We start from the raw sequence: 27,990 nt of genomic DNA on the forward strand, positions 1-27,990 counted from the left end.
TTCTCCCATCCTTTCTTCGGCATAAGGAGCTTGTATCCATATTTTGGAGAATAGGATCCGGAGTCTACATGAGCCCACACCAACTGATCCAGTCTCTCTCTTAGACTCACATTTGATCTGGATAGCTCTTGGATAAAAACATTCCATTCTTCCCACCAATGAGGCATCAACTCTGAATCCCTCCCTGATAGTGACGCTTGTCCCCAAATAGTGGAGTGACCTTGTTTCTCGATCTGATTGAGGAAGTGAATACCTTTAGAGTCAAGTTGCATAATGAGGTTTGGGGATAGTACAAAGTTTTCATTACAGCCTACCCATTGGTCCTTCCCTATTTCAATGTTCTCCCCATTCCCTACCTGCCAGGACAGACCTTGCTTGATGATATTAAAAGCGTCTATGGTAGTCTTCCAAACAACAGATACATTCCCTTTTTTCTTAATTGGATTTCTTATCCAATCTTCTAATGGGACAGGGTCTATATATTTCCTCTTGACCACCATCATCCACAAGTTCTCCATCTTAATAATCCTCCATCCTGATTTTGCTGCTAATGAAGGCCCGAAAGTTGTGAGGTCTTTAATTCCCTAGCCTCTCGATTCCTTTGGCCTTGCCACCTTCTCCCATGCTACCCAAGATAGGACTAATTCCTCCTTAGACCCTGCCCATAGAAATATGCTTTCGAAACCCATGTCAAAGCTGCCCAATAAATCAGAATCACTAGAATGAAAGATTTTATAAGGGTCAACCTTCCCGCCCTTGAAAGCCACTTGAAACTCCAATGTGTGATCCTGGCTTCTATTTTTGCTATTAGCTAGTACCAGTCCTGTTTCCTATAGGCATTCAGTTTCAGCCAGAAACCCAAATATTTAAATGGATCATCAAGTTTATGTACTTCAAAAGGCAAAACTTCTGAAATATGGATTATTTCTTGCCTATTAAAACCTTCTAGAATTAGCTGAGATTTCCTTTGGTTCACTTGCATTCCGATGGCCTTCATAAACAAGTCTAATATCCCCTTGAATTCATTTATTTCATTGGTATTCCTATTATTGAAGAGAATATGTCATCTACAAATAATAGATGAGATATAAACAGGTTTAACGCCACTTCCAGACCTCTTATAGCTCCATCCTTTTTTGCCTTCTACAGTAATTGGCTCAGACCTTCAACAACTAGAAGGAAGAGCAGAGGTGAAAGGGGACATCCCTATCTCAATCGCCTTTGCCCTTTGAAAAAAGAAGAAGTAGCTCCATTTATCATTACTGCAAAACTGACACTTGTAATACATCCCATGATCTAGTTAATGAAATCAACTTTGAATCCCAAATGAGTTAGCAACATTCGGACATAGATCCAACTTATTCTATCATAGGCTTTGGGAAGGTCAATTTTTACGACTACCCCTTTCCCCTTCTTCTATTTGACAATGTGAATTGTTTCTTGAGCAACCCCAATAGCCTCTTGGATCTGTCTACCATATAGGAACCAAAACTGCTCTTTTGATATGCATCTTGACAAGATGGGTTTTAACTGAACCGCTATCACTTTTGCAATTATTTTGTAAATGCAATTACATAAAGAGATTGGGCGAAAGTCTTCAAAAGAGCTCGGATCTTATTTTTTTGGAATTAGGGCTATGAATGTTGAATTAAAAGGGGGGTAGATAGCACCTTTCCTCCTGGATTCTTCGACCACATCCGTCACTTCTTGTCCAATTTGATTGAAGAAATGTTGGAAAAGTTCAATTGTCGACCTGTCTAGACCTGGGCTCTTATCCTTTGGCATTGATTTGATGATGCTCTCTACTTCCTTCTTCGTGACTTCTCCCATCAAATCAACCGCTTCCTCCTCATCCACATAGCATGGAAAACTGTGGGCTGTCCTGATAACCTCTGCCAATGAAGCTTCCACTTGTCCTGTGAAAAGATTTTGGAAATGACTTCTCCCCATATGTGATAGAGTTTCAAAAGAAGTTGCTTCTTTGCCTTCTTCATCCTTCAACTTCCAGATAGTGTTTGAGTTCTTCCTTCCTCGAGCATAATTTTGGAAGAATTTAGTGTTTTCATCTCCTGCATTCAACCAAATAGCTCTACTTTTTAGTCTCCATTCTTCCTCTCTTTCTAGAAGGATTTTACTTCGTTGGCCTTCCAACAACAAAATTCTATCCTTTTTCTCTTGGGTTTCATAGCCATCTGATTCAGGACTTTCCAAGTCTTGGAGTTCCAGACCAATTTTTCTTATTCTTCATCCTGTTTTTGTTTCTTAGCCTTCGACCACTCCACTGTTGCTTTTTTCAGCCGCTTGAGGTTTTCCATGAACAGGAAGCATTTTTCTTCTGGATCACTGATTCTTGTTGGTCTCCAGGTTTCTTTGAAAAGCTTGTTAAAAGAGTCCTCCTGCAGCCATGAAGGATTGAATTTAAAAGGGGCTGCTAGCTTTTTAGGAGGCTTGGATAGCTCAAGGAGAATTGGAAGGTGATCCAAGTTCCCTCCCTCTCGGAAAGCTAAAATCTTTGATGCAACCTCTTCATACAGTAGGAAAAAATCCAATCTTTTTGCTATTCTGGATTCCCCTGTTCTTTGATTCCTCCAGGTGGGCCTTACTTTCAACAAGTTAATATCCATCAAATTGTGTGAACTAAGAAAATTGTAGAAAAAGTATGATAAAGAGTCTTCTCTAGTTGATGGGCCGTAGATTTCAGCAATTCCAATTGAGAAAATGAGATCTCCACCTACCACCAGATTTGGATTCCTCATCATAGATTTGGAAAGTAAAGAATTCCTGAATAAGGCTCTCCCGTGACACTATCCATAAATATTGACTATCAACAAGGGGAACCTAGTTCTGAGGATAGGACTTCCATCCCCATTGCATGATCCATCCCCCAAGAATTTCTTAGTTTAAATTTCCCTTCCCTGAAGCCCATGGCTAGACCTCCAGAGTGTCCTATGGAATCCATTGCCAGAAAATTGCACCCTGGGAGAAGACTTGATAGCAATTTTGTGACTTCTTCACCCCTGCCCAAAGTTTCCTGCAAAAGAAGGATATCCAGATTGTATCGATGGGTAACCTCTTTGAGAGCCAATTTTTTAGGTTTACTGGCTAAACCCCTATAGTTCCAGGAGAGAAAGATCATTTATCAACCTCCACACAGGGCTTCGCTACTCTAAGCACCCCAGAAATTGACATTTGTTTCCCATTGGCTATATCTATCTTAGCTCGAACCTAAGCTTTTGACAAATTTGTTTTCCTACCTCTCGCTTTCCTCTTATTACTCAGAGAAAGGTCCATTCCCAAACCCCCCACAGCCCCCCAAGGTGGCGGTTTTCTCTCACGAGATCGAAGGTTATAAGGGTTTAAACCAGGGAGAGGACCTCCCCTCACTCCCTCCTCTTCACCCAGAGCCACCTCACAGTTCAGGTCTAACTTGGGTATAGAAGTTATGATGCTATCCACATGTGTATAATCAGAACCAGATATAGGAAAAGTAATATTTTGAGCACAAGAATTAAAACTAACATCTTTTACAGATAAAGATGGAGAATGAGAGGGAGTGCTTGAGTCCAGTCTCATACCCTTTAAGTCTTCTATGCAGGGAGCTGCATGTGCTTCTGTGGTAGCCTGGTCTCGCTCCTCTTGTTCTTGTGACTGTGCAGGGAGGAAATCAGGTAAGGGGTCCTCCTGCAGGTTTGTGTCCTTGACTTTATCCTCCTGAGGCCTATCAATTTCCATATGATCCATCCCCAGATCCTTCTTAGTTTGTTGAGTCCTTGACTTCTCCATCCCGGTCACTTCATCCTCGGCCTTCCTCTGTTTCTGCCTTCGCCGATACCCCAGAGGATAGTCTTTTGCCAGGTGTCCATAAACATGACACCTGTGGCATCGAAAGGGCAGATGTTCGTAATCCAAAGGTTGAACATAGTTGAGCTCTTTGTACTGAATCTTAATATCTTCCACTAATCCTTCCCTTGGGTTCAGTCTTACCAGTATCCAAGCCATCGCCTTGTCCTTCGTCTAAATGAAAGACATGTTTGTTTCCAAGTAAGTGCCAATATGGTTCCCAATTGATTTGAAGACCGATTCCACCCACAAGAATGGTGGTAACCCAGACACACATACCCAAACAGGAATATCCTCCACCTTCTCTCTTTGCGCATCGAACAGAGGATTCCATCGTTTGAACAGTACTGGGTGGTTGCCAAAAGCCTAGTTTCTTTCCAAGACCCAGTCCACCACCTCTTTCTTCTCGAACTTCACCATAAACCATCCTTTTGCCAAAGATGTTACCTAAAATCCATTATCGGGTGCCGATTGCCATTGCTGCATGGCCCAATTCTGTATAAATTGGGCTGAGTGTTTCTTCCCCCTTGCCCTTCCCACCAGGGTAAGCTCTACCACTTCTATGGCTTCATCAATCTGGACATCCATACCCAATACCAGGTTTGTGACGCTCTCTTTCTTCTTGATTATTTTCTGCTTTTTCCTCTTTTCCCCTATCTGCCTCTTGGATGGCCCTTCCTCCCTATTCTGTGCAGCTGTTGCAACATTTTCTAGACCCTCCTATGGCGTACCTGTATTCTTCCCTATGACGATGATAGGGTTCCCTCCTTCCTCCCTTACTACTATTGACCCGCTTCCAAACCCTTCCACTAGGCCTTCTGAAACCCCCAATCCTCCTTCCTTCCCCTTATGACCAGATCCTCTTCCATAGTCTGTGACCTCCTTCCTTAGGGCTGAACCCCTTCCAAGCCCTAATTCCTCCTTCCAAGATACTATCCTGGGGTTTTTCGGACCCCGAAAATTTTGTTCCTTTCCTGCAGCCGGCAGCTGATCCACCTCTGCATGCCCTAAATCCACCTTTAGCCCAAAACCTGGGCTTCTTCCCTCCGATTTCCTTAACCCACAACTGAAAACTATATCCTCAAGCCCCCCAGAGAAAAAATGATTAAGCGGGAGAGGGATATCTGTACTTACTTGGGGATTTGGCGGATCTTCCACTTTCTTAACTGTTGCCGATTGGAATCTTGTCTCCTGGAATGGAGAAACCGTTGAAACTCCTTGGCCGCTCAGTAAGGCCAGCCCTAAGCTCTCCTCCAGCAATCCTAATGATTTATTTTGGTTCCAAGTCACCTCCGAGCCTATTTTTTCTTTCCCAGTGCATCCAGCTGGCCGAATATATTTTTCAATGTTCTGTTGAGTTACCTCCAACCCCCAAACTGACAAAATGTCTCCAAGTTCGAGATCAAGATCTATGGCATTGCTAGGTTTGACCATTTTTTAACAGTTTTACTGTTGGTAATTGTTGGAAACCCCAAGGGAGAAAACGGTCTGTTCTAGTTTCCTTCATTGTCAAGCTTGCAGTCATGAGCTGCTCGGGGAAAGTGACAGTGAAAAACTAACAGGGTCCTAAACCCCATGATGCTTCCAGCTGCCATCTTTTGAGGGAAAACATCGGGCGGTCCACGTTCCCAGAAGCTTCGTCTGTTGGCCCTCTAGCTGTCCTTGCTCGTTCTCAGCTCCTGCCCTATTCCTTCCATTGTCAGCCTCCCGTACGCCTGCCTGTCCTGATCGTAGACCCCTTGTCCTCCACCTGCAGAGCCCTAGGCCCTCGGCCCTGAAACCCTAGCTCCGAACCCTAGCTCCGTGACTTTCGTCCTTCCATCCCTTCAAAAAGTTGTATATAATCTGGTTATCAATAAAATTCCTTTGGATTTTTATTTTTATTTTTTTTAAACATTTTTTTTAAAACACTATTTTTTTTTCCAAACCTAATTTTTTTATTTTTTATTTTTTTTAACCCTAAGATATATACATATATATATATATATATATATATATTTTTTTTCCTTTTAAATAATAGTTTAATTAATTTAAATGTATTAATTAATTAAATTTTAATTATAATATATATGTTATATGATTACATGATATACAAATAATTATAAAGTTTATATAACATATATACATGAACTAAAAACAAATCGTACGGACGATAGATTCCAGGTGCGAACCGAGCAAAATGGTGGATTACATGCTCGCGATTTAAATGATGTAGCATACGGATCGAATCAATCACTATGAGACATAATGTATGGAAACTCTACTATGGACAGGCCATGTGCATGGTTGAAGGCGGGTCTGCCACTGGTGATGAGAAGGCGGCAGACAAAATCGATAGCAGAGGTGTAGAATCGAGGGTGGAGAATTAAGCGGCAGATCAATAGTTTGTGGAGGGATGCAGCACGGGTGACGAAAGTGTAGAGGGGGAAATGGATGACAACACTAGAAGGAGGGTAGAGCAGTGAGTATTAACGGTGGTTTGCGGGTGGTTGAAGGGGCATGACAAGGGACGACATGGGAGCAAATATTTGGGGTTCGATTGTCCAAAGAAGCCGTCGGAGTGTCGCATTTTGTAGAGATGGTCACTTGTTCACAAGTTTGTAAGCAAGGGATGGATAATTGAGTTGAGACAAACCAGCATCCAACAACGTCCAAGCAGACAGGGGACAAGGGACTGTTTGCAGGAGGCTGAATGCAGGGTGTAAATGACACCGACAAAACATAATGTTCATGGGTCGTAGGTGTCATGTTTGATGTTACATTGTGCCTATGCCATACAACACATCCAACAAGGCCTTCGTGCTTCTTGTTTTCATTCTCCATCTTCTTAATGAGACCATATTTAACTAGCATATTGATCATAGTTTTATCAAGGGGGCATACATAAAGATCAATACTTGGAGAGAGTTATGCAAATATACAACATGCTGCCCAAATATCTACAACTAGACCATAATGTTTAAATACACACAGTAACTCCAGTGCCCTGTACCAAAGTGAAAAACCCTAATGATTAAATTTGTGCTCTGGACTACCAAACGAGCGAGCCATGCCAAAATCTCTTAACTTCATATGGCTATCAAAACCAATCAAAAAGTTATTTGGCTTCGTATCCTTGTGCAAAATCCATTTTTTACGGCAAACAACAAGCCCCTTCAACGTCATTTGCATATAGGATTATATATAGCTATGGAAAGAACTATGTTTCTATCTTTTATAACAGTCCCAATATCACTCTCCATGAATTTAAAGAAATTATGTAAGCTTTTTCTACGTGGATATGCATCTATTAGTCGAATTATATTTGGATGCGAAAGCTCCTTCAATAATTTGATTTCTCTTAAATCAGTTACATTAAAACCTTCTTTGGCTTTACCCAGATGGATTTTATTTACTGCCATAGTTTTGTTTGTCATAGTATCGAAGGCCTTGTAGACGGTCCCATAGGTATCTTGCCCAAGGATGATACCTTTGCCATATTGTTCAAAGGAATGGAGTAGCTCCAGAAAAGGATGGGGAAGAGGAACATAGGAGCCTTTAATATTATTATCAGAATGAGCCATTTTCACCTTCTTTCTGTCATCATAGTGAGTAATATTTTCATCTTCATCATCAACAACTTTATTTACATCTTCAAATTCATTTTCTGCACTTCTTATCTCCTTATTCATTTCATTTTCCCCTTCATCACCAATATTAGAATCAATAGTTTCCTCATGAAGAAGAAAAGGCTAGTTTGTGCCTTGGCACAAATCAACAATTATAGAGTCATTGCAAGCTCTATGATTTTCCCAATATTCCTCTTCATCATCATTAATGTCTTCTTCAACATCTTCCTTATTGTTATGATATTGTTCATCTTCTTGTTTTTCAAGATAGTCCTCATCTTAATCTATATCATTCTCATCGAAATTGTTATCTTGATTGATATCACTTTTATATTCATCATTATCTATTACATCTTCATTATAATCGATTTGTTAGGCCCCTATACTACTAGTGTAACCCCTTATTGTTATTAGTAAAACCCACTTATTATAGTGATGTAACCATGTATTGCCCATATTGTTACTAATGTGCCCCATAGAAGCCCACTATTGTTATTATTGTGCCCTTACATTATTATTTTTATGTCGGCTATGATTATGTTATGACCCCTTAGACTCCTATATATAGCAAGGAGGTCTTTTCATTTGTATCATCGAAGAATTGTTCATTTATGTAATGTAAAGGAGGTTCCCCCTCGAAGAGGCTGAATTCTAAGGCGTTGATCTATCTTTTCTATCTTTTCTTGAGCTGGTTTCATAACATTTGGTATCAAAGCTTTGGATTCTAGGGTTTCGCTGCTCCAAACAGGTCATCGTGGAATTTTCGCTGTAACGTTTTTTTTGAGACGTTTCAGAAGTTGCAAAAAAAACCCATTTGAGAAGAAATTGCGCTGAACCTCGGGTCTAAATTTCAGATCTTTTCGAGCTATATTTGTGGAGCTATGATCTGAGGAATTTGGTCTTTTTGCAGACTCCTGAATTACATTCCAAACAGGTGACCTGGGGAAAATCGTCATAACTTTCTCTCTAGGGATCCGATTGAAATTTCGTAAGAAGGTATAGAAAGAGGATGGACTGTAGTTTCTTGTATCTATTTTTCAAATCCAAAGGTCGAAACAGTGACTTGTGGCACATCGTACAAGTTCGCTCTACTAAACTAGTCTATAATCAAGTCACTGTGGGAGATTTCACATAAGTCTTCCTTGGAGAATCCAATTTGGGTGAGACTTGTGGCATTGGAAAGAGGACATAGAGTGCTACTACAGATCGCAATTTCAGAACTTAAAGATCCGAAAGTACAGAGTTACAGTCGTTTCAAGACTGAGCTCCTAAAATCAAGAAAAAGCAAGATGAGGAAGTTTGATGGCAAGGATCTGTAAATTGGATACTTAAGATGGAGCAATATTTTGATCTACATGGTGTACCACTATTACAAAAGGTATGTATTGCATCTTCATATTTAGAACCAGATCAATTTTTATGGTATGAAGGGCTTTGTTCTCGTAAACAACTTGTTATGTGGTCAATTTTCACGGAGGAAATGATAGCACATTATGAGGATACAAAGAGCAACACCTTCTTTAGAGCAACACCACAACAATTGGAAAGAGTAAAAGGGCTTTGTGACATATTGGGAAGAAAAATTATGGAAACCAGGAAGCATATCCCTCACAACTATAAAGATGGAAGGTGTTGTTTCTCCTAGCCTTCCACAACCTACAAGGGTTACACCACAACAATTGGAAGAAAAAAGAGAAAAAGGGCTTTGTTACAATTGTGATAGAAAATGCACTAAAGGTCATAAGTGTGCTGAGAAGAAATTATTTTACATAGAATATGAAGAGGAGGAATAAAAGGATCAAGAAACATCAAAAGAAGAAAATATATGCCAGGACCCCACCCCAGAAAAAGAAGAAATGAATCAGACCATATCTTGTAAAGCATTGGTAAGAATTACCGCTGCTCAAACTCTCAAGATAGAAGGACATATCAAGAAGAAAAAGGTGAAAGAAGTGAAAGATCACATCGAGAAAGAAGAAGTGAATGCAACCATATCTTGTAATTCATTGGTCGAAATTACCACTCCTCAAACTATGAAGATAGAAGGACATATCAAGAAGAAAAATGTTCAAGAAGTGAAAGATCACATCGAGCATCAAGAAATGAATCCGACCATATCTTGTAAAGGATTGGAAGGAATTACCACTCCTCAAACTCGAGAGATAGAAGGACATATCAAGAAGAAAAAGGTTCAAGCAGTGAAAGATCACATTGAGCATCAACAACAAGTTCTCCAAATTTTAAATGATAACGCCACTTCGGTGCAAAATCAAATGAAACAACAGGTAGATCAACATCGTAGTGAAAAATTATTTGATGTAGGTGATTGGATATTTTCACTGCTACATCTCAAGCAAGCTATTTATGAGAAGAAAATGTTGGCAATACTACATGCACTTAAAAAATGGCGACCTTACCAAATGGGAAGACTCTTCAAGGATGAGGATGTGGAAGCATTGTTTTGTGCTATTTCTATTGTCCAACCAGATTGGATAAACAAAGCAAGGGATGAATGGAAGAAGGACGAAGAAGTATGGCCACTTATTCAAAAGTTGCAAAAGATCCCAATTCAAACAATATTGCCAGAAATTGAAGAGGAAGGAAAAATCATATTGGAACCTAGAGTAGTCACAGAAACAAGAACCCGACAGCAACGAAATCGATCAATTTCAGAGTATCTCATCAAGTGTAAGAACTTACCGGCTAAAGATTCCACATGGGAGGACAATAATTTTATACGGAAGCATCAAGAACTACTCAAGCGTTGAGGACAACACTTTTTGAAGGAGAGGGGCATGTTAGGCCCCTATACTACTCGTGTAACCCTTTATTGTTATTAGTACAACCCACTTATTATAGTGATGTACCCATGTAGTGCCCATATTGTTACTAATGTGCCCCATAAAAGCCCACTATTGTTATTATTGTGCCCTTATACTATTATTTTTATGTCGGCTATGATTATGTTATGACCCCTTAGACTCCTATATATAGAAAGGAGGTCTTTTCATTTGTATCATCGAAGAATTGTTCATTTATGTAATGTAAAGGAGGTTGCCCCCTCGAAGAGGCTGAATTCTAAGGCGTTGATCTATCTTTTCTATCTTTTCTTGAGATGGTTTCATAACACGATTTCCCTTCAACATGCTTTAACTTCTCCATATGATTTTTCTATACGCTAAAATTCTTCTTGAATTTTACTAAACTATTCAACGCATTCAGGACGTGAACGTAATAGCACATTGTGTGGTGAACAACATTCAAAGACCTGCATGATTATATTATGTGCCATGGCTCTGATACCACTAAAGCATAAAAATTGATAGCTTGTAGACTTGAATGTAAAAATACACAAGAGGTATTTAATAATACTAATTTATTGTATATAAAAATGTATAAGTGATGATTGTTACAATCAAGACCCGCATATATATACCTAAGCAGGTGTTCTTTCGTGACTGGGAATGTCTTTTAGACATGCCTTTTCACTTAACTTAATGACTATTTAACCTAAGCAATATCTGATTATTTACTTTTTACATTTATTTTATTTATTTTACTTGTTATGAATAATATTCATAACAATTAGTATAGTGGCGACATGTATATGATGAGCAAGAGTGTAGATATTGAGCCATCCTCATTTGAGGAAGCAGTGCTGCAACTAGTGTGGGTTAATGCCATGGTTGAGGAGTATGGCTCCATTATCAGAAACAGTGTATGAGAGGTGGTCCCAAGACCAACAGACAAGTTAATGGTGAGTTTTTGATGGATTTGGATACTAAATCAAACAAAAAATGGGAGTGTGGAGAAACAAAACGCTATATTTGTGGCCAGAGGGTTCTATTAGGTGGAGGGAATTGATTACGATGAGACCTTTGATCCTATAGCAAGGTACTCATCAATCAGATCTATTCTAGCATTGCCAGTGAAGATGGGATCGTAGATACACCAGATGGATTTAAAAACAACATTCCTCAATGAAATGATTAAGGAAGTGGTGTATATTGAGCAGTCAGAAGGATTTGAGACCTTCAATAGAGAGTCACAAGTGTGCAGACTCAAGCGAGCGCTGTATGGACTAAAACAAGAACCCTGTTCTTGGTACACTGGGATTGAAAACTATTTCACCGGGTTGGGCTTCACCAAAAGTGAAGCAGATGAAAACCTTTACCATATTGTGGTTGAAGGTAAATTGTTGATTATAGTATCATATGTCGATGATTTGATTTTGACTGGTGATGAGAATCTAATTAAATATTTCAAAGAGGATCTTCCAAGAGAGTTCAAGATGAATTACTTGGGGCTCATGCATTACTTTCTTGGTATGGAAGTATGGAAAGGAGATGAGGAACTATTTGTCTCTCAGGGAAAGTATTCCAATGAGATACTGAAGAAGTTCCACATGGAGAGTCGAAAACCCATGGAAACGCCTCTAGCATGTAACTGGAGGAAGGAGAATGCTACTTCAGGTGAAGTAGTGGAGGCTACTATTTATAGATAGCTTGTGGATTCGCTGATGTATTTGGTGAACACATGATTAGACATGTGTTTTGTAGTTAACCATCTTAGTAAAGCCATGGTCAAGCCAACCAAACTTTATTGGAAGACAACTAAGTATGTGTTGAGATACCTCAAAGGAACCACTTAGTTTGGTCTTTGGTATAGAAAGATAGTGGGAGTGAAGCTTCAAGGCTTCACAGATGAATATTGGGCAGGGAGTCGATCCAAAAGGAAGAGCACATTAGTGGGAATCTTTAGTATTAGGTTAGAAACATTTTTTTGGCACAGTACGAAGCAGATATCAGTTGCACCCAGTTCAACAGAAGAAGAGTACATGGCTTCTAGTCAAGCATCTTGTGAGGATATCTAGATGAGGAAGATCCTTGTCGGTTTGTTTGGTCAACAGATGGATCCTACAGTGATTTACTATGACAATCAGAGTTATATCAAACTCTCTAAGAATCCAGTTTTTCATGATCTATCCAAGCATATTGACATTCGGTATCACCATCTGTGAGATTGCGTGCAAAGGAGAATCATGTTGTCAAGGTACATTCCTACAAAGGAGTAGGATGCAGATATTTTGACAAAGGCATTGTCAAGATGAAAATTTGAGTTTCATAGAGGCAGGATCGGGGTAACAGATAATCCCTTTCTTGTTGAGAGGGAGTGTTGAAAAAATGCAACAAGAAAAATCCTAATTTAATTTGTCCTTGAATTAAATTAGGAATTAAATTATAATTCTAATTCTCATAACAACTTGTAATAACTGACTAATTTAAGTTGACTTGGCTTAGTAATTCGAGTTGGGAGTCTATTTAGAGCCATGTAGAGTGATCCCTAAATTTTAGGGGGGCAGTTTGAGTTATTATTGACTTGTAATTATTTAATTCAGTTTATCTAAGTTAAATTCAATTAAAATAGTTCTAACTGATGGAGGAACTAGTGAGAGGTTAAGTGAATTAAATTGGATTTAATTCAGATGTAGTGACCAATTAGATAACTGATAAGTTACTCATAAATAACTCATGCATGTCAGTTCTGAGAAAGACCCAATTAAGATTGGATTTCAGGGACAATGTACTATCAGTTGTAAAATCATCTAAATTAAACTGATAATGCATGCAATCAGAGGAAGGCCTATGGATGGATTGCACAATTATGGATGAGGAATTTCCAAATAAAATATGGGCTAATTCCCTAGGAAACTATGCAAGGAAGTAGGAGCTTGGTAGAAAACATATTTGGCTAAGTATTGGCTTGAGTTGGTTTGTGAAGCAGTGAGATAGATTGCACTTGTGCATAGATCTAGTTCAAGTTGAACAAGCATTGTATTTTCTTCTCATATCTTCTGATTAATGCAATATAGATATAGCAGGGTTTTTTAGCTGTGGTTTACCCTAGAAAATTATCTTGTTATGTGTGATTGAAATTCTTCCTTCCCTTCTTCGTGATTTCATTGATGAATTTTTGTTTCTATTGATGAGTAGAGTAGATTCAAGTCAATTGTTTTACCATATTACAATTTGCAGTTTGAATCTACAATAAAATTCTACACCCATTGTTGATAGTTAACTGTAATAGAGACCCTTTCACCAACATCCATGAGTGGAAGTGATTCTACCCTTCCTCTATATCTTTAGGATCAATATTCTAGACCTTGTTGGTGGAAATGATGACACTGGGCTCCACATCAATAATTGACTTCCCTTTGTCATTCCCCTTGTCGTTTTGTGACTTAGAGTTGTAACACACATCTGAATATGAAGCCTTCAGCTCGACCACCAGTGATTGCCTCGTGTGACACTCACTTGCGTTGTGACTGGGGCTCTTGTGGAACTTATACCACTTCCATGTATCCTTTGTCTTCACGGTGTTATTTTTTGTTTGTGACTTTGAGGGTTGCCTTGGGTCACCCTCCCTTGGATTTGCCCTTTGGTCTATGGTTTGGGGGTTCCTTTTCCTTGCTTCAAATTCACAGTTCCAAAGTATTGCTTCTTTGGTCCTTTCTATGTAGTAGTACTTACGATAGTTCCACCAATCCATCAAGGTATCACTTACCACAATATGTCATTAACTTCAAGTTGAGTGGAAGAGATTCTACCCTTCCTCTATATCTTTGGGCTCAATCTTCTAGACCTTGTTGGTGGCAATGATGACAGTGGGCTCCACGTCAATAATCAACTTCCCTTTGTTATTCCCCTTGTTGTGTTCTGACTTAGAGTTGCAACATGCATTTGAATCTGAAGCCTTCAGCCCGTGAAGTTTTTCTTTTGTTCTTTGATCCTTCTCATCTTGCTTCCATAATTTTGGTAGCCTTCATTACATGCCTGAAATTTTTAGAAGCAAGTAAAACCAAGAAACATATACAAAGACAAGATCATGAAATCAATTCCGTCAATCTAGGATTTCCATGGTTTCTTAGATGGCATACTTCTGGGGTTCTAAAAACCCTATATTTCTTGATATAACCCTTATTACGGTTTTTACTTTTGGTGGAAACATCAACCCTAGGGTTTTGAATTTTAAGCCCTAGGTTTCATTTTTACTTCAACCCTTGTGAGGGTTTTACCACATACCCTAAATTATTCTTACAAACCCTAGATATCAAGAACTAGGGATTCTTTTAGAGGGAGAAAACAGTTAGGGTTAGATTTTTCATTCCTAGGGTTAGTTCAATCTAGGGTTCAGAAAAATTAAATATCAAAGCCTTCAAGATTCCACAAACCTACAAACCCCAAATTATCAAGATATGCACTGAATTGGCTGCAAAACCTTAAAGACTTTATATATCCTTTCTAATGACTATTTATCATAATCTTGACTCACCACATAAAATGCACATAAAACAAATTATGCATGTACCTTCTTCTTTGTAAGGATGGAGTCTTTTAATTTTCAAGGGCACATCATTCTTTAAAAGAGGTGATCCATATTTTTTTCCATCAAGCTACAAAGTCCATGTTTCTTTATGAGGTCCACAAGATCATAGTTTTGGTTGCTTCTTTATGTCAGAACAAGGTGACTCGAAATTTTTCTTCCATGATCCATATAGTTTCCACTAAGTATCATGTTATTTCCATAAGCCATATAGGACCATAATTGTCCTCCATTAGCACCTTTTATGTATGAGCCATAGGGATACAATGCGTCGCATTTTGCAAAGATTGACTTGAGTGTTCAACCATCATATATTGACTTTATTTGAAGAAGTCTTCTTCCAAAGTTATGTTTCACAATTCTTGATATTTTAATGCGAAGCACTATCAATTCACTTTCAATACTATAGAGAACGTGCAATTTTAGTTCTCGAAATTTGTTATATAAGTTGTGTCTCTGAGAAATAATATTGATGCCTTTTCTGGCAGAACCCTACTCTCATAGGCGGCCAAGCCCTTTGATACCGACACAAGTTCATCACATAATTATAGCTTATTAAAAAACTCTTCGACCATTGTCCTTTCTATGTGTTAGTACTTATGATGGTCCCACGAATCCGTCCAGGTATCACTTACCACAAAATGCCATTAACTTCAAGCTGGAAAAATGATTGTCTTCACAATGTGCACTGAACAAAGCGTATCTTAACTTTTGTCATATGGGCTTGGCTCCTTTCTACACATAACTTATTGACGTTGCAGATCATTATTAATTAATATTAGTGATATTCCAAGAGAATTGTATAGTTGTGTCAATGTCGTGCCATTGTAACGATCCATTAAAAGAGCGTAATATTGTATCCAGAAAGATATATGAAACAAATCGCAGTTGCCACATTTATGCTTCGGTATGTTATCACAAGTCTCTATGAATGGTTGCAGTCAAATAACAAAGAAGCTAAGAAACATGATGCCTTCGATATATCCTTCTGAAATTTAATTTGTTCTCAATACAACTTGATGTTAGGATATCACTGTGAATGCATGATGCCGCAGGAAATTGCTATGTGCCATAGAAATGAGTGTGCGCTCTATAATGTACTGTCAAAAAAATCCTTAAGTTATTGTCACGATATGACATTACGTGTCACACGATCTTGAGCCAATGATATCTTAGAACTGATCCAACGAGTCTCATAACTCTACCATGTGAGATTGAGTCACTTCGGTGCACTAAGTTCCTCCTTCAAAAAAAAAAAAATATCTTAAAACTTCATTCCTTGCTACATATAGTAACTTCTGAGAATCGATCACAGATCTTCTAATCCACATGCTCAGGATTCAATTGTTCACAATGAAATACGCAATGCTACTTAGTTTGGTCAACATAGAATAGTCTTTTTACATTTTAAGGTTTATCGTCTTGCATATCACAAAATTTGACTCACTCACATTACATCACATATAGCATTATCAACAGAGAATTGCATTGCAAAGGTTATATGGATTTCGTATCAAAAAAGATTAGGGGACTCCACATATTATAATTTTCATCAGCATATTTTTCCATTTCTACCTGAACTTTGTTCATTCGATCAAGCCACAGAGACAGGAAGGTATCCAATTCACGGAGATAGAAGCTTCAGCAGTTCGTCAACTTTATCCAACAAAAATCACAGGGAGAGATTCGAAGACCTTTAGGGATGGAGAAAACTTCAAATATTTGATTCAAATTCCAACAAAAGTAGTCTTCAACCCTCTAACATACCAACCTTAGGTGTGATACCATATTCAAAAATATGGAAGCTAAATGATTAAATTAGATTTTATTTTCCTTTGATAACTGCTTCTGAAATTTGTGTGCTTCTTGTTTATTTATGTTCTTTTTCATTAAACATGAAGATCACAAGAAAATAGGGAACACAAGATATAGGATCTAATCTAGGGCAAAGGGAAAACCCAAAATTTTGTTTTCTTATAAAATCAAATCAAATGAGATATCCAAGAGCCATGACCATAGAAAAATGCTTTACCTACTAGATTCCAAATCAAACCTTCCTTCATCTAAGCAGATCCATCAACAAGGGACTAGAAACAAGAGATGTATCAAGGCATAACTTCCACAATTTTAGGCTCAAGAAGAAATTCTCTCTCATACTTCTACCTTCCTCTTCATCTTTGTCCTTCTATGATATTTCAGACCAAAATCATCCAAGTGTGTGTCCAAATTGAGCTCCATCTTTCCTCTATTTATATAGTCTAGAGGGGTGCAAATAGACATGTCCACTGGGGTAGGGTGACTTGACAAGTAAGTTGACTTGGAACCTAGAGGGGTTTTTGACCCCTAAATGAATATTTTTAAAATTCTTTTTATTTTTATTTTACAATAGGTCCATATAGGACTTTGACTCTCCTAATAAAAAACCTAGAACCATGAAGAACATATCTGTCTAGAAAAATAAAAGTGATTTTTATTTTTATTTTCTTTTATTTTTACATAAAATACATAATTGTACAAATTACGAATACCAGAACTAGTTACATTCTCTAACAAAATGTTGTTGGGTTGGAAGTCTAGATGATAAGTAAAACACAAGTGGTGGTGCTTTCTTTCTTGGTAATTGTTTAGTGGACTAGTTAAGAAAAAGTCTTTCTATTGCTGATTCTTTGGATGAAAAAAACATTTTGAATAAACCTATTACCATTATATGTAATAAAACAAGTGCTATCAATATATCCAAGATCCATGTCATTCACTCCAAAACCAAGCATATACCCATCCATTATCATTTTCTTAGAGAATACGTGAATGAACATATTGTGAGGTTGTTACATCTCAATAAAGGAACAAGTTTCTAATCCCCTTGCTACAAAACCTCTTGAGTATTTAAGGCAAAATATGGGATACATGTTTCACTCTTCTTTTCACTAGATTTATGTCCGAACATAGAGGGAAACTATTCAAATATGTCCAAGAATAGCTCTATGGTGGGAAAAGAATACAAAAGACCAAACTTAGGGGGAGCTTTGACATCCGTAGTAGTTCAATTTTAGGGGGAGTCGAGTGAAAATTCAAGGAGAGTGTAATGGAAACTTTGTATTAATATAAAATGATTTACGTTGGTCACCCATGTGCATCCAACACGGAGCTACAATGATCAACAATAGATATTAACATGAAAAGCCTATTATTTTCATCATGTTATATCTTTTTAGGAAGAGAATGGTTAGAGGGGGAGTACGTGATATTGACTTAGAGTTTAATGATAATGTTGTATATGTCAACTGTGGTTGATGTTATGAATTTATAATTTATTTGAGAATGGTTTACCAATACTCTGTCATTAATATTTATGTTATGTGAGGTTGTTAATAAAAATTTGGAAAATAATTTTGAGGTTGCAATTTGTTGAAGATAAACTATGGGTTATACGTTAATGGTTGAATTTAATTGGCCTTGATGTTGTAAAATCTGCGCATCTAATATAAGGATTAGACTATTAAATTATGTAAATTTATTGATCAATAATGTTCTTAGTAAGGCAAGATACTATATTAAGAGGTTGGGGAGAGTGAGGCTGGTTAATGAGAAAAGTAACTACTTGCCACTTGGTGGATAAGGAGGTAGTCGCTAACTATCAATAGAAGTCGGGAAAGGGTAATTTCTGTCCTATACTGTAGTGATGCTCGTTAATGAGCAAAGTAACTACTTGCCACTTGGTGGATAAGGAGGTAGTCGCTAACTATCAATAGAAGTTGGGAAAGGGTAATTTTTGTCCTATACTGGCATGTGACTCACACAATTATGAAATGAGGTGAGTAGTATAGTAATAAAGAGAAGGAATAATGAATGAATTGATTGACAACCTATTGAAGCTTAGGGGGTAATTTCAGGATAGAGAGTCAAGGTTGGGTGGAGCCTAGTAGCTCCAAAATTAAATTGCAGAACATAATTGGCAAGTCAATACCTTGACTATCTAGTGTTTTAATGTCTATCATTTGCTAAATTCTTTTATTTTGTAAGAAATACGCATGCAACCAAAAAGAAAAAGAATATAATTTTATTCTTTAAGCCTTAGATTTGGTTCAAGTACTTGTGTATTTAGAATAGTGAAATTATGATGCATATTTGCATATGAAGAAAATTAGAGTTTTGTTTATTATGGATTTATTTTCTAAAATATTTTGTGAACATACTTCTACCATCGAATTCACAAATTATAATTCAACTTAGAGTTTAGTATAGCTACAAAAAGTAGAGACCAACGTGGTAGAAACTAAGTATAATACAATTAAATTGGTGTATGTTAGTAATATCCTCCCTTACATGAGTAAGATTGGTTATACTAGAGTATAACAACAATATAAATGAAAAATTAAAGATACGGGTGAGGATAGTTTAGCATAACAATAAATAAGGAGAAAGAAAGCTGTAGCTTTAGGCCATAACATAAAATTTAAAGGACATGATGGAATTTTTAGAGGATGATATGAAATGAATTATTATACAAATAGAGGGCGTGTGAACAAAGAAGATATCAAAATTTAAGGACATAAATTAAAAAGGAAGAAAAATCCAAAAAGGATTTAAACCCTTTATAACTACTATTTTAGAAATTATAATAAAATATAATAGACATAACTGCTATTTTAGATATTATAATAAAATATAACAAACATGGAAGGTTTACAATACATATTCATAACACATGCAATAACTAGAAAAAATATGAATAAATTAATTAGATTATCCAAATAATAAGAAAGTTACAATTTTTAAACATTTGGAATTAATAGCCAATGTTCAAAATACAATACCAATTTTGAGAGAAAGAAGTTAATTTATGAGATTGAAAAGACACATAATATATTGCAAATGGAACACTAAGTGGATTTAGACCTTAGTCATGTAACAAAATAAATAAGGAAAAAATTGCCTTTGACATTAAATTCCCCTAATGGTAAATAATCCACAACAACATCCATGACTCAATACACAAAGAGAGAACCAATTTTTACAAAATAAGTGATTGGGGTGTGTGAATATGCCAACGTATATAGGAAAGAGGCTGAACACATTAGGAAATTTAGAGGTTCTATTTCCATACTTGAGCTTCTAGAAGAAGCATTTAAAAGATAAACACTAAGTTTTAGCATACATGGGAAACATCAATGAAAATAAAATGCCTCATAAGGCTTAATAAAGAATTTAAATTTTATAAAAATAAAAACAAATACCCAAAAAAGAATTTAACTAGAAACCTAAATACATTATTTGAAAATGAAATGAAATATCATTCCATACAAATTACAGATAAGCATAAAAGTAACATATGCAAGTAGGGTTATTCTCTTTTAGGTTAATATTCCCTATAAAATTAGATCCTGTTACGACTTGGTCTAGCCATGGGTGAACATGATCAAATAATAAAGTTAAAGCTTCATTCCACGTCAAACAAAACCAAATTGTTTTGTTTAATGTTTTAACCAATAAGCCCTTATATGTAAATGACATAGAAATAATACAAATTAGAAGGAATTGTATTTCTTTACGAGAATATTAAATAACTATTTGAAGAGTGAACCTGTCACAATAGCAGACCGCTGCGAAGAGCCGTGTCAGTCAAGGAAATGTTGAGATTTTCTGTTTGAAGTGAAATAGGCAGAAATCTCTATAGATGACAACAATAGGGATTCAGTTCCTAGATTAGCTCCAGGTTGTTGGGAGGGAGTTAATGCCTCCTATATTTGATGTGAGGGAGTTATGAGGCTGTTAGATTCTCTATGCTATATAACAGGCAATCATTCTGATGATTTGCCAAGAGAGTGTGAGGATTTCATGATGTAATCTCCTAATTTGATTAATATATTCCTGATGCCTATGTTTGGTGGACGTAGCCCAGATTGGTTGGGTGAACCACGTTAATTATTGTGTTTTTGTGCTTGATAATTGCTGTGTGTATTTATGTTTGCTGTGCACCTGATCCAACAATTGGTATCAGAGCAAGTTGGAGGAGCGGCACTGCTGAAGCACGGAGTTGGTTTTCAGGTGGAGCGCTGGCTATGCTGGAGCAGTGAGGGAGCTGTGCGGTATTACCTGGTGCGTTGATCGATGATCGAGGCGCTGCCTGGAGGTGATCGCTGTGGAGCTGTTCAAACAGCGATGGATATTGAAAAGGTTTTGATATACCCTGCGTTCCATTTGAAATAACCTGCAAATTGTGCGCTGAATAAAGGTATGCGCAGTCAAAACGTGGATTTATTTAAAACCTGCGTGGATTTATTTAAAAGACGGCGTGGTTTGATACATATTTGAAAACGGTATGGTTTTTTATATCAGCACGAATATGTAATATAAAACGGTGCTACATTCAAACAAAAAGGCGTGGTTATATTTCAGCGTGCATATATGTGATTATTTGCACCTGCGTTAATATATATATCAAAAACCGCATAGATATGATGTTTTGGCAAACAGCGTGGAAACAATAAAAAACAGCGTGTATATATATAATCCAAAACAGCCTGAATTATATTTCCAACAGCGTATCTATATTGGAACCCACGTGAATTATGTGGATTTGATGTGTTTTAAACCAGCGTCTATATATATTGGACAATGGAATGGATATATATGTTATAAACAACATATATATGTTATATGTTAAAACTTTTATAACATATAAAAGTTATATGTTAAAACTTTTATATATGCGCTGTGTTTTTTAAATTTATGCGTTGTGTATGCTTGGAGTAGTAACACTCAAAACAGGCCAGGAAATTAAAGACTTAACAGATGAAATATACAGCTGGTGTTTTTTGGGTGATATATCTGGTGTGGGCATATTTATGTGCTGGGATATTGAGTTTTTTTTTAAGGATGGATATCACATTTTTTAATATAAGTGCAAAGGGCAGTTTTTGTTTTAAAGGCAAAGGCAGAAAGGCTTAGGCAGTTTTTTCTATTGCTGGTATTTAAAGTTGGATATTGGAGATTATTGTGCTTTTTTGATACAAAATGGCGAAAACTCAAAGTGCCTGTTTTGAAATTGAGAAGTTTAATGGCAGGAATAATTTTGAGATCTGGAAGGTGAAGATGCACGATCTGCTGGTTCAACAAGGTGTGGCAAAAGCACTGTTGGGGAAAAACAAAAGACCTGCTTCCATGACGGAGGATGAATGGGATGAGATGGACGATAGAGCTCTAAGCGCAATTCGGTTATGTCTGGCGGACGATGTTCTGTTCAACATTATGTCAGAGAAAACCGCCGCAGGCCTGTGGACGAAGCTTGAGAAGCTCTATATGACGAAATCTTTGACAAATCGGATTCTCCTGAAACGACAGCTTTACTGTTACACTAAAAAATGTCACCTTGACTACTTACAGTTAGTATGGCTCAAATCAACATTCATGCTACCCTCTTAGGCAAGTCTCATGCCTCTGTTATCCATCTCAAACTCAAAGAAGAGAGAAAGTCTTGTAAAAACTATGTTTATCTCTGGGGTCGCAGGTTCTCTCTAGCCTTACCTGCGGGGACGCTGACCATGTTCACAAAATCTGCGTCCATGGACGCTCTGTATGTTAAGGGACAGGTGCGTCCCTCTGTAAAAGGCAAAATGCACGAGTTTTATCTTGAAAAAGTTACTTGTGGTTACTTCTAGAACATTCTAGAGGTCGGTTTGATGAAATGGATGCGCCTCCAGTTGGTTCATGTATCTCTATTAAGGGGGAACTTATCCCATCAATAAGGGAGCTATCCCACCCATAGAGGGGGATGATCCCATCGATAGTGGACCTGAATAACCTCTTTACAGCACTATAAATAAAGGCATTGAGCCAGAAGGAGAGGAGGTTGGAGCTATACATTTTCTTTGGGTAAATGCTGCAGGATTTAGGTCTTCCATTAGAGCCTTTGTGAGGAGAGATTGTCTTCACTTGATTCTACTTGGGAGAGGGTGAGCTTTGTCAAAGTAGAGGAAAACCCTTGATGGACCCTGGGAGGAACTTGCACAACACCAAGGCCAGGTTGTAAGAGTTTCTTTGTTTCGTTATTAATACAAACTGGTTTATTTTTCTCAATAGCTTGTGTTAATGAGTTATTTCATGTGTTCCTTGGTCTGCATGTTGAATATATGTTTTATTATATGAAATGCAAGTGCTTGGTAATTGTTTGATTGTTTGTGGTTGCAGGAATTGACTTGAAGGAGGAGCTCATCCGGATCGTCAAGAACGGACTTCAACAACAGCGTTTTGGAATAAGGTAAGCCTAAACACTTGTAGTTTTCATGTTGTAAAAGGTGTATTTAGAGAAAGATCACTCCATTTTGTCTTGTTTGTCATTAGAATGTCTTAGACTTCTAGGAAGGTCAGTCGTGTCCGCACCCTTGACAGATTCCGTGTGACAAATTGGCGACTCCGCTGGGGAATCCATTAATGAGAGAGTCTTTTCCTTTATATGAACTTTGCTTTGAGAAAATCATTTTTATTTTCTGGTTTTTGACTGAGAGAATTAGTATTTGGGTGGCTTAGCTTTAATTTAGTTAGATTTGGTTTTTCTTCATTTTTCCAGAAGGACGCACCCTCTGAGTACTGCACAGTGCGTCTTTGGACGCGCTGTTGCCATCTGCACAGAGCGGGGCCGCACCTGTGACAACGGGTTGCCTGCGTCTTCCTGTAAAACTTAAGAAAATTCCATTTTTGCTTCAAATTGCTTTTAGATTTTGTTTTTCCTTAGTGTTTTCTGCCCAGATCCTTTAGTACCCTGTCAAGAATTTTCACCTAAACTTGTTTTGTGAGCTTTGAGTGTTTTAGTGGTTTTCAACGAAGTTTAGACCTAGGGTTTGATTTTTGGAAAGGCTTTGTAGTGACTTTGATAGTAGAAAGTTGTCCAGCCTTAGATCTCTCTGGTTAGTCAACCTTCTTAGAAGTTGGGCCTGTCGTAAAGTCTCCTTTTGTGAGCAACTTTCCATTTGAGTTGTTTTGGGTCAAATTTCGAATTACTTGTTTATAAAGTATTGATTTCCATTTTACAAAAAGAACAAAAAGATTAGAGTTTTGTTTTGGCTAGTTTTTGATTCTGCAATAAGCTAGTCCTTGATTTGATTGTGATCAAGTAAAACACCTTAGAAATAATCATTGTTAGTTTTGGCCTCGTTAAGATTGCTTAGAGTAAATTTGCCTTTAGTTTGCTTATGAGTGCATTTTCATAGATTTTAAGAGTTGTTAAGATTGATTTTTGGTTACATTAGATTTACTTGCTTTATTAAAAGAAAAATACAAAAACATCTTCTTAAAAAGTCTTGTTTCAAGTAGCTTTTTGTTTTCAAAAGAAGAAAAGAGTTTTTTCGTGCATGTAAAGAGAAGTTATGTTTTTATGCTTGGAAAAGAAAAACGAATTGTTTCTTTGATTGTCTTCAATTAAGAAGTTGCTTTTATAAAGATTGCATTCTCTCAACTTTTTAGTTAAGCAATTCATCGAAAAAGTAAAGTAGTGGATAAATCATTCTAGGTGCATTTTGTAGTGGTTTCGAGTCGAGTCAACACACCACTGGTTTCACTTCCATCACCTTTTGACTTAAGAAACAACCTTAAAAGTAACGCTTAAATTAAAATCAATCTAGTAATCTTTATTTTTCTAGGGCTCTGAAGCACCAACATAGCTTAGGCTAGGGTCTTGGAGTAGGTGAGTACTTAACTCTCCAAGACTACAAAACCAAACAGATAGTCTATCTTGAGTAGAACAAATCCAATTGTTTCAGTTACATTCTGGGAAAGCTCCTCTTAAAGGAGAAACACGAGCTCGTGTCCGAACCAGTGAGGGGATCATTCCTCCCTCGTTGGGAACGACGCCAGGCAGTACGTATTACAAACGGTAAACCTCGGATTAACCATTGTCGAGGAGCCAGGGGTCACTTATCGGTAAACCTTGGATTGTTGTCAAGGAGCCGGTAAGGGGATTGGAGCTTGCTACTCTGCCCTTGCGTGCTGTCGGAGTTTAGACTGTTCCCCCAGGTGTAATTGTTGTGATTGGTAACCTTAGTGGCCATAATATCTAGGATTCTACCCAAGGTGACGGTGGAGGGAAGGTCCCACTGTACCTGGAGCAGACGTCGGTTATACTCACTTGGATTTTCTGGGGGGTTCGCTTCACTTCGAGACGGTTAAAGTGGAGGAACTTGGTCCAGTCTATTCATTAAGCAGGTTGCCGGGGTAACTGTTCCACCCACTATTTCTGTACTGAATCCTGCGAGGTTGGGCCTAATCACCAACTAGCGTTTTGGTCCGGAAGACTACTGTTTGTGTGTGGTTTGACGCTCTAGATTATTTAGGCGTGTGCTTCAAATTTGATTGGTTCTTTAGAAGACTTTAGGTGGTTTGATTTGAAATTTTTTACTTTGATTTCGTGTGTTGTAGTTAAAATCTTTAATTGTGGCGGAATTACCGAGAAGGTCCCGTCGAATTGCGGGCCAGTCTCCTGAAGTTGTTTCTGTGGCCGAATTGTTGAGAAGATCCCGTAGACTTAGGGGATCCCCTCCTCGAGACGACCCAGGTAATTTAGAAGGGTTAAAGGTCCTTGTAACTCCTCCTAGTGGCAGTAGAGTAGGATCACCTGAAGAAGGAGAATTTTCCTTGGTAGTCCATCCAGATTACCAAAGTTTAGAAACAGGTTACAATCCCGAAGCTGTTACAGTTTCCGAGCTTGCTGGTAGTTTTTCATCTGCCAGTGAAACAGGCGAAGAACCTGAAATTTCAGAACCTGTTACTCCAACTCCTAGTGTTCCTGATTCACCAAGAATAGAAAGAATTATCACCGAAAATCTTCCTGTTGGATTAATTGCTATAGAAGAACTTGTTCCAGAGGAAGAAATAGGCGTTTCTGATTCTGAAGATCTAATTACCCTTGATCTAAGGGAGCGTGAATCCATCTTTTACAGTCCTCCTAGAAGTGAATCTTGGTACCTTGCATTAACCAATTTTTTAGACAACTCAGTAGGTTTTTCTACACCTCGTACTCCGGTTCCACCTAGAGGAATTCATTCTCCTGTAAATATGTCTGGTCAGTCATCTGTGTTTTCACAAAGTCCTGAATCATTTTTACATGGCGGTCCTTCTGTTCCTACTGGGTATCAATCACTTTCTGGTACCTTTGCGGGAGCATCTCCTCAACCCATTGATCATGGGTTATTAGTTGGAAACAGTGGTAATGTACCATTGAGTATAGGTGACGTTTATATGATGTCAGGTTCAACTCCCATTAACCAACCTCAAGGTGGCCAATTACCGCCTGGGGGGCAACCTTCGTTAATGCCTGGGGGGCAACCTCAAGGTACTTCATTTGTGACTGGGGGGCAACCTCAAGGGTATCAACCCCAGCCTCAATATGTACCCCAAAGTCAACCTCAGTATCAGTATCAACCTCAAGGATGGCAACCTCAAGGATGGCAACCCCAAGGGTATCAACCCCAAGGGTATCAACCTCAAGGATACCAACCTCAAGGTCAAGGTCAACCCCAGTATTCGTATTTACCTCAAGGTTATCAACCTACGGGTCAATACCCTGGTCAAGGTTATCAACCACCTCAAGGGCAATCATATGGGACTGCACCTTACAGTTATCAACCCTATCCTCAATACGGCTATGGATCTCAGTATCCTCAACCTGTTACGAGTCAATACCCTGGAATGTTAACATGGGATCCGTCACAGGGTCAACAGATGTCGCAACCAAGTATACAGTCGGTACCTCAAGCAGGACAACCTGCAGTTCCTGGTCCACCCCAGCAACCGCAACCTGTCCAGTCAAGTGTTCAGACCCCTGTAACTTCTGTAGTTACTCAGCCGCCAATTGCACCTGGTACTCCACCTCACACGGCTGCAGCAACTACCGCTTCATCTACCATGCTTACTTCTGGAGTATCGGCAGCTCCGGTTTCTACTGTCCCTGTAACCACTCCTCAGACATCTGTACCGTTGTCTGGACCCACGGTTCAAACCACAGTCCAGATGCCTGCAGGCCAACCTGGTACAAGTACGGTTGTTACTACTCAACCTCAATTTGTTCAACCTCCGTACCAGGGACAGTATCAACCTGGGCAAGCTGCCCAACAACCGGTTTACCAGTATCAACCGTATCCTGGGTACACTTATCAACCACCTCAGCAACCCCAGTACGGTCCGGTTAATCCTGGTTTTCCAGGAGGATATAATATCCCAAATGCGACTCCTGTTCCTAGTTATCCTGGATATCCTCCTCCTGGGGCTGGTATTGTGACTCAGAGTTTTAGAGATCCTAACCGGCAGTTACCGTTTATTGCGACTTTAGATTTACCCGACTTGACGCGCCTAACGAACGATCCAATTCAATATCTTCCGTTCTGGCCGCCAATGCCAAATAAGTTGCCCAGCGATATACCCAAGTTCGAAGGTAAGTCTGGAGAGGATCCGTCTAATCACGTGATGACTTACCACCTCTGGTGTGCATCAAATTCCATCTCAGATGATTCCATCCGCTTACGTCTTTTCCAGCGTACACTCATTGGTCTCGCAGCCAAGTGGTACATTGAGTTACCACGGGCCTCTTTTTACAACTTTAGCCAGTTAGCTACCTCGTTCTTAACTCATTTTCAGTTACCAGTCAGATACGATAATGGTACAGAATTATTAACTTCGCTAAAACAATCGACATCCACGTACATTTCTGATCACATCCATGAGTGGAGACGTCGAAGAAGATTAGTGAAAGTTTTTATCCCGGACCAAATCTTAGCTGAATGGTTTGTCAAATCATTATTACCAAGAATTACTGAAGATGTAGCTAAGGCCGGAGTAGTTACTGAGGAGCAAGTCATTGCTCAGGCACAATACCTTGACTTAGTTTACACTCAGTCGGGTACGTTACACGAGAAAATTCCGGATCTTCCAAAGTCAAACCAAATCGCTGCTGCTCCTTCGGGATCTCATGCCGCTGATGGTATGATCGGTATCGTGACTACGAAGAGTAAGAAGAAGTCTTCCAAGACCTCCAATACTCCAATTATCACTTTGCCTGATTCTCCGACAGGAGAGTCTTCTCCTCCTGAACTTACCGCCGACATTCACGCTGTAGAGTCATCTACGGCCAAATCCAAAAACGGTGGAAAGAAGAAAGGAAAGAAGAAGG

At 38.3% G+C, this 27,990-nt stretch overlaps 1 pseudogene; it reads right to left on the minus strand.

Moving 5' to 3' along the window:
• Positions 1-6,747: 6,747 nt before the first annotated feature.
• Positions 6,748-7,403, minus strand: LOC149174798 (cyclin-dependent kinase D-3 pseudogene; annotated as a pseudogene).
• Positions 7,404-27,990: the final 20,587 nt, after the last annotated feature.

This window comes from Pinus tabuliformis, chromosome 4_1, assembly GCF_031772625.1.
Source record: "Pinus tabuliformis cultivar Carrire ecotype Pingquan chromosome 4_1, CPIR1, whole genome shotgun sequence".
Classification (NCBI taxonomy): Eukaryota; Viridiplantae; Streptophyta; class Pinopsida; order Pinales; family Pinaceae; genus Pinus; species Pinus tabuliformis.